Consider the following 8,754-nt stretch of genomic DNA (forward strand, 5'->3'; position numbering starts at 1 on the left):
GCAATTAGGGAAGAAAAGGCAATCAAGGGCATCCGTATAGGGTCAGAAGAGATTAAACTTTCACTTTTCGCAGATGATATGATAGTATATCTGGAATCTGAGGGTTTAACTGTTCCTTTGACACATCCTCCATGATCCTCTGGTGTTAGCCCTACCCTACACACCCACCTCCTGCATTACTGGGTGCTTAGATTTTACGGGCCCTTCCAATTTCTTCTTGCCAGCTCTTTTACTGGTTAGCCACTTAGGGTTCATCCTTAATATCTACTCTTAAGTCTGTAAATATATTAAAGTACAAATTAAATTTCTTAAAAATTTCAAACAAAAGAATATGCAAATACTTCTTGACTTACAATAGGGCATCGTCCCTGGTAAATCCACTATAAGTTAAAAATATCCATTATAAGTCAAAAATGCACTTAATGTCCCTAACCTGCCAAACATTGCAGCTTAGCCTGGCCTACCTTAAAGTGCTCCGAACACTTACATTAGCCTAAGCTGGGCAATATCATCTAACACAAGCTTCTTTTATAATAAAGTGTTGGATATCTCATCTGATTTATTTAATACTGTACTGAAAGTGAAACACAGAATGACTGCGCAAGTGAGGACATGGAGTACAGTTTCTACTGAGTGCCTATGGCTTTTGCACCATGGTAAAGTGAAATATTTGTAAGTTGAACCATCATAAATTAGGTGCCATCTCTGTGTGTGTGTGTGCGTGTGTATCTACATATCACATAATAAAGAAGACTAGCAATAAGATTTCACATTAAAGTACATGGAATTTATTTGTGCTAATAGTTTGTGGAAGATATCTAATTAAACTTACTTCCAAAGGGACATCCTGCACCATCCCCTCTCCACTGACCTGCAATGCCAAAACTCTTTACATATCAGATTTTTAAATAACCATGGTTCTGAATCTGAGCTCTGTTTTGTTCCTAAATCTACCTGTCTTTCTTTAAACAAATACCAAACTATCCCCCCAACTGAGCCATTTTCTGCCTTCTAGGATTTTAATTGAGCATTTTATGTTCTCTCTTAGAATATCAATTATACTTCTTTTAAATTTTTTTTAGTGGTTGCCCTAGAGTTAAGAAAATACATTTTTAACTAACTCAAATTCACCTTCAAATAACACTCTACTGTTTCACATGTGGTGAAGGTGCCTTGTGACAGCCTTTCCAATCCCTCAGGCTTGACCCTCTGAAATGCCTGCCAATCACTCCACTTAGCCATTTGCCATTATTACTTTTAAAAAGCAGTTATCTTTGGATCAATTAAGAATAAGAAAAGTAGAAGGTCTTATTTTACTTTCATTTATTCTTTCTCTAATATTCTTCCTTTCTTTATAACATTTGTCTTCTGCCTTGCTCTTACAGAGCAAGTTTGCTGGCTAAGAAATCCCTTAGTTTTTTGTTTATCTAAGGTTTTTATTTCTCCTGTTGTAAGTTGGTGGGGTTCTTCCTTCATTTGTAATGAGAAGTCTGCAGGAAGAAGTCCACAGTTTGCAATGAGAAGTCTGCAGTAATTCTTATCATTATTCCTTTATAGGGAAGATGTTTTTCCCCCCTGTGGCTTCTTTCAAGATTTGTGCTTCATCTTTGGTTTTCTGCAGTTTGGATATAATATGCCTGTGTGTATTTTTGTTATTTATCCTGCTTTTGGTGTTCTCTGAGCTTCTTGGATCTGTGTCACTCACTTTGGAACATTCTTGGCCATTATTACTTCAAACATTTCTTTTGCTTCTTTTTCTTTTTCTTTTCCCTCTGTGTACTCTACATTCAAGTATGTGTATACTACAGTTTCCCTCTTATCTGATACTTCTTGGATGTTATATTCTAATTTTTTTCATTCTTTTTTCTCTGCATTTCAATTCGGGAAGTCACGTTGACTATATTCAAATTCACTGATTCTTTCCTTAGCATGTCCAGGCTACTGATGAACTGATGTAAGGCATTCTTCATTTCTATTCTGTTTTATTTCTATCACGTCCTTTTTATTCCTTCTTAGAGTTCCCATTCATCTGCTTATTTTACTCAACTGTTCTTATATACTATTTACCATTTTTGCCATTAGAGCCCTCAACATATTCAGCATCTGCATCATATCTGAATCTGGTTCTAAAAATCACTGTCTTTTCAAAGTGTGTTTTTTCTTGCCTTTTTGTATACCTTGTGCTTTTTTTGTTGCTAGCCATACATGCTGTATTGGGTAATAGGAACTGAAGTAAATAGGCCTTTAGCGTGAGGATTTATGTTAACCTTGCTCAGATTCAGGTTCTAATTGATGTTTGTTGTATTTAGAGGCACTAGAAGCTTCAAATTCCTCTACTATTCAGTATTCTTGTTTTTGTCTTCTCCTTTAACCTTGGGCTCCCCTGTGTACTCCTCCCTACCCCAAGTCTGTATTGCAGCTCTTGTAGCTATCATCCACTGGTATCATACTGCAGCCCTGTTGGTGTAGTGGTCAAGTCGGGGAGGGAAAATGCTCTATAATCTATGATTAAATTTCAGTCTTTTGGTGGGCCTGTGTTTCAGGGGTGTGACATTCATAAATGATTTTCTAGTAATGAAGCAGCTCCCTACCCACTACTCCCTTTCCTGCTGCAGTATTCCTGATATATTTCCTTGACCTTGACCCCTATTAACTCTGTCTCCCCAGCCCAAGTGAAACAGAAAGGCTAGAAGGGGAAGTAGTGGGAAGTAGAGGTGGAATAGGGCTTCTGATTGAGCTCTAGCAAAGTCCTCCCCCTTGGAGAACAAGACTTTGTTATAGAATAGGCTCTGGGCATATTTCACAATTGTTAATGCTCCCCTCACTCTGCGAGAGCCACCAGGGGCCTTTTCTGGAGCTAGTGGGGTTCCTACAGGGCAAACCTGCAGAAGTGCAGTGGCCCCTAAGATTGTGTCTTCCACCCCAGTTATTCCCTCTCACACCAGTCCACAGCCACCCTCCAACAATTGATCAGAATTACCACACAAGTGTTCCTGCCAGTTTATGGTGCCAGTGGTTTCTGCTCCACATATACCACTCTCTACATGTCACAGACTTTCAAATTTTTAAAGGTGGCAGCTTGCCTTGTGACCTTAGTTCTCTGGTCAGAGAGAACTTGTAATTGTTACAAGAAAATTGTTATTTTTCAGTTTGTCTAGGTTTTTTGTTGTTGTTGTTGTAAGGGTGATATCCTAACTAAAACCAGAGGTCAATATCAAGCTATTATAATTCCATTGCATATTAGTTAGGGTAGGCTAAACTATATAATAATAGACACCAAAATATCAATGTCTTAAGAACAGCAAGTGTATTTTTTTCTCATGTAATGTCCAAGATGGATTTCCAGGTCAGCAGGATGGCTCCCCTCCATTCATTTAGGAACACGGGTTCTTTTCATCATGCTCTTCAGCATATCCTCAGGCCATGGTACTATTTGCATGCAGGCAGCAGAAGGAGAAAGTGTGCAAAGGCACACACATGGGAGATTTATCATGGACCAGGCCTAGAAGCAAAACAGATCACTTTTGCACATGTTGCCTAGAAACAAACTTAGTCATAACTATGGCCACGACCTGACTGCTAAGGAAGTATACTCTAAGTGTGAGTGTAATGAGAAAGAGAATGGAATTTCAGAAATTACCACTAACCAGGACATAGAGTAGTTTTGCCTGTTTTCACATAAATAGAATCATCTAGTCTATTCTTTTTTTGTATCTGTCCCCTTTCACGTGACACACATCTGTGAGATCCACCATGTAGTTGCATGTAGCCGTAGTGTCAATTTGCTTTGCTGCCTGGTGTTCAAATTTGTTTATCTGTTCTATGACTGCCAAGCACTTGTGTGGTTTCCACTTGGGAGTGATAATTATGGGCAGTGCTTCTGGGACCTCCCTGGACATGTCTTGTGTGAAAATGTTATGCTTTGCTGTTAAATCTCCTACCTGGGAAGGGAATCGGGGACCACAGGATATTGGCATGTTCTGCTATAATGATGACAAAAACTTTTCCAATATCCTTGTCTAAATTATATTCCTACCAGTGGCACAAGAGTGCAAGATGATTTAAACAACATCCTCAGCTTGGTGCTTTTTGGCCCATGAAGTTGGACGAATTAAGATTTTAAATTGCAGAAAACTGGTGGTCACAAATTAAGAGCAGACACTTTCCCTTCTACTCAGAGCTGAAACCAAGACAGACAAGACTCCTCACTATCTCCATGTGTGGGTTTCATAGTTTGTCATTTCTTTAAGGGTCTGGCTCTGGAGGGTTTCCATATGTTATGTGAGGTCTCTGGTTTAACTCCCCCTCTGGATTAGGAAGTCCTCAGGGCACCTCCAGGCTCAGTGATCACTCCCTGATTTTTCTGGCTCCTGTTCAGTTTTACTTTTAGCCTCTAAGGGTATCCCTGAGCACCCTGCCAGGTCATTCGTGCACTTTAGCAACTATTTTATAATAAAAGATTTCATCTGGCATTTTAGATATGATATGTGATGGTGAAAGTGTTTTTGAGACTGTGGAGTTGTCTTATTCCATTCAGGCAGCTATATCAAAATGCTATGGACAGAGTGACTTGCAAACAACCAACACTTACTTCTTACAGTTCTGGAGGCTGAGAAGTCCAAGATCAAGGCACCTGCAGATTCAGTGTCTGGTGAGGGCCACTACTCGGCTGTGCCTTCACATAGCAGAAGGAGAAGGTGGCTCTCTGGGGACTCATTATAAGGACACTAATCCCATTTGTGAGGGCTCCACCCTCATTACCTCATCATCTCCCAAAGGCCCCACCTCCAAAAATCATCACCTTAGGGGTAAAGATTTCAACATAGGAATGTGGGGAGGATATAAACATTCAGATCATAGCAAGAGTCTCCCCAGACATGGTGGTCTCTATTTGCTTTTCATCTTCCAAAATATTGTTGCCATCTCTCATATACTGGAGTCTTCTCCATTCTTTATTTGTGTGTGGAGACATACACATCCACACATGTGTTTCATTCTTTAACTGGTAAATTGGTGCAGTTTCAGGAGGGAGTAGGGAGAAATTTGTGTGTGCACGTAACTAGAAATCCAGCCAAAAGCATCGTATGTAAGTTTTCATCCTCTCTGTGTTTGCTGAGCCCTTTGCTACTGATGGCCTTTCTATTACTCCTCCAGGTGTGGTCCTCAGACCCACAGTACTGACGTCTTTGAGCCACGCGTTAGAAATGCCCCATCCAGACTTTCCCATCACTTTTAGAAGAGCTCATGCCCGGGACGCCTGGAGAGGGTCTGGTCTGCCTATAAGTTTCACAGGGCCGCTGTCTTCTTCCCCCCATCTCCTCGCATCCTTGCTCCCCTCACTTGGACCCTTCTTGGGGAATTGGTTTTCACCCTGGCTGCAGGTTAGCACCACCACTGCCCTGCCCCGCTACAGCTAATTACTTCATTATTTGGGGCAGGACCCTGAGCATGTCTTTTTTAAAGCTCCAAAGTGATTCTAATGTGTACCAAGGAAATGCAAAAATAGTACAAAATAGCCCCTGCCCTTAGGAGGTTCCCTGTCTGGATCTGGGAGAACATTCTAGAAAGCAGAAAACAGCCTTTGAGAGCAAAAAGTAGATTCCTAAGCAGTCAATGTAAAATAAATACAGTTACAGGAGCATAGAATTATCTTTAGGTCAAATACATGGACTTCTGGTGAAAATCCCAGAAGTTTGTTTTACTGGCACCTTGGATTCAGTTCAAGCTCTCAGTGTTTGGATCATCTCATGGGTTGCCAGAAACGTGGTGTTGGTTGGAGAGGAGTAGGCATCCCCTGCCCTCCCTGGCTCTCCTCTTGTGTTTCATATGTCTGGTGATGGCTATGCTGTATTCTTTCTTGGCCATGAGTCTGTGCTGGCCACACATGTCCATTCCTTTGGGGGGCGGCTCTCACTCAGCCACCCGCACTGCCAGCCTGGGTCCTGGTGATGACAGTGTCAGACCAAGCCCCAGGAACAGCAGTGGGACCCAGGACTGAGGTAGAAAGAAAAGTAAAACAAGGGCTCCACGAAGCTCCATTTCCTCCAAGGCTCCCCACCAGGCACTCACATCCTGGCACATTTGATGTCCTGTTAGCTCCACAGGTTGAGGTGTCCCTCTCCATCTCAGGCAGCATGAGCTGGGCAGCGCATCCCTGAGGGGCAGAGCAACGCTTCACTGCCTGGCATGCCACATCCCGCTGATGCTGCATCCTGTTTTTACCAGTGGAAGATGGAGGTACTCACTCAGCATTCAGTTCTCCAGGACCACCACTTACCTGCCAACTGGACGCATCTCCTATATTTCCACTGAGGGGCTGTGGGATTCTTGGATGCTGCCTGCAGGTGGCAAGTGCCTAATGCTGTAATCTTAAGGGTCTCAAAACATTTTCTTACTGGAATGAGAGCCTGAAAGTGCTGCGGCCAGAGTTGCCTGGGTGAGGAGAAGGCAGGCGTGAGGGCCACTCCATGGCCACAGCTCCTGCAGGGGTGTTACAGGCAGGATTGTATCCCCCTCTTCAATCCATATATTTAAGTCCAAACTCCTACTGCATCAGAATGTGACCGTATGTGGAGACAGGGCACCTTTAAAGAGGTGATTAAGTTGAATGAGGTCTTTAGGATGAGTCCTAATCCCATGCGTCTGGTGTCTTTATGAGAAGAGGAGATCAGGACGTGGACACATGCAGAGGGAGAAGGACACAAGGGGAGGTGGCCATCTACAAGCCAAGGAGAGAGGTCTCAGGAGAAGCTAGCCCTAGTGATGCCCAGACCTTGGACTTCCCCTTTCCAGGACTGTGAGGAGTAAATGTCCCTCTCCCGACCACCCCGTCTGCAGCCCCAGGACACCAATGCAGGGACTGTCACAGCCCCACCCTTACTGACCACTCCATCCTTCTCCCATGTGACTTCCTGCTTCCATGTCCTAAGTCCACAGGACAAGAGCCAGGCCCTCCCCTGGCTGGCAGAAACCCTGTGTGAGTGACTCTCAGTTTCCCGCTGCCCGCAGTGCAGGCTTCTGGGGCTCAGCAGAGATTTTTCTTTGGCACATACAGCCTCGGGTCTCCAGAGCCACACTGGAGGGTTTGCAGTTAAGTCTGTGCCCTCACCACCGCTGCTGTCATTCCCTGCCATTATTGAGCACCTCGGTGGGCACAGTGCTGAGTTAATTTTTTTTAAATTGGCTCTGCCCGACCCACCACGGGAGCTTCTGGGAGTTCATTTTAAAGTCAGAGAGAGAAGAAGCGGGAGCTGGCTGCTACCCTGCTTCAATTGCATGTTAAATCTAGTTTGGTATCTTCCCCACTCGGCACATCTCTTTTATGACAGTCAGAGCAGACAACAACAACAGCGCCAGGTGCCCTGCCTCTACACCAGAGGGTCAGGACCAGAGTGACCTCATTGCCGGGCTGCCAGGCCCTATCATCCTTTGCATCTCACAGTACATTTCCCAGGACACACCTATGGGAGAAGGAGCCTCGTGCAGGTGACAGAGCAGTAGATCAGGCCAGCCTCAGGATAAAGGTCCTCACATCCCCCACACCAAGCAGACCTAACAGGTGCTATTAGGAGATGCTAGAAGAGGCTTATATCTTCCCCAGTACTTGGTTTTGTCCATATTTTGCCTTTATTTTAACCATGCTAATAGTTGCGTTGTGGCATCTCATCATGGGTTTAATTTGCATTTCCCTAATAGCTAACAATATCTAATGTCTTCATGTGCTTATTCATTATCCATTATTCATATAGCCTTTTTGTGCGAGTCATTTCTCTATTTTCACATTGTTTATTTTTATTTTCTTAGTTTATTGTTTATTTTCTTAGTACTGACTTTTTTTTTTTTTGGAGACAATATCTCACTCTGTCACCCAGGCTTGAAGTGCAGTCGCATCATCATAGTTCACTGCAACCTCAACCATCGGGGCTCAAGAGATCCTCCTCCCTCAACTTCCCAAAGTGCTAGTATCACAGGTGTGGACCACCACGCCAGGCCTAGTACTGACTTTTGAGAGCTCTTTATATATTCTGGTTACATGTCTTTTGTCAGATTTGTGAGATGCACATATTTTCTCCCAATCTGTAGCTTGTCTTTCCATTTTTTAACAGTGTCTTTTGCAGAGCAAAGTTTTAATTTTCAATTCTAACTTGTTGATTTTTTTTTGCTTTCATGGGCTATGTTTTGGTGTTGTATCTATAATCTTCTTGTGAACCCCATCATCACAAACATTTTCTCTTATGTTGTCTTTTTAAAGTTTTATAATTCTGTTTTCTATTTAAGCACGTGATCTATCTTGAACTCACTTTTGTACAAGGTGTAGGCATTTGTTGAGGTCCTTTTTGTGAATTAGAAGACCCAATTGCCTTAGCACTATTTATTGAAAAGACGATGCTTCCTCCACTGGGCTGCCTTTGAACCTTTGCCATTTGGCTGTATTTCTGTGGCTTATTTCTGCATTCTGTACCATTCCTTTGGCTTGTATGTCTATCCCTTTCCCAATACCACACTCTGTTAACTACTACAGCTTTATAGTAAGTCTTAAAATCAGATTGTCAAAGTTGTTTTAACTATTCTACTTGCTTTGCCTTGCCACTTAAGTTTTGGAATCACTTTGTCTATGTCTGTAAGGAAACAAATCCTGCTGTGGCTTTCATTGTAATTGAGTTAAATCTATAGATTGGTTGGCAAGAATTTATTTAGGTCTTCTTTGATTTCTTTCATCAGTGTTTTATAGTTTTCAGTAAACAGATCTTGTAC

The sequence above is a fragment of the Otolemur garnettii genome, unplaced genomic scaffold (genome assembly GCF_000181295.1).
Source record: "Otolemur garnettii isolate 467f Iridium unplaced genomic scaffold, OtoGar3 scaffold00092, whole genome shotgun sequence".
Taxonomy (NCBI): Eukaryota; Metazoa; Chordata; class Mammalia; order Primates; family Galagidae; genus Otolemur; species Otolemur garnettii.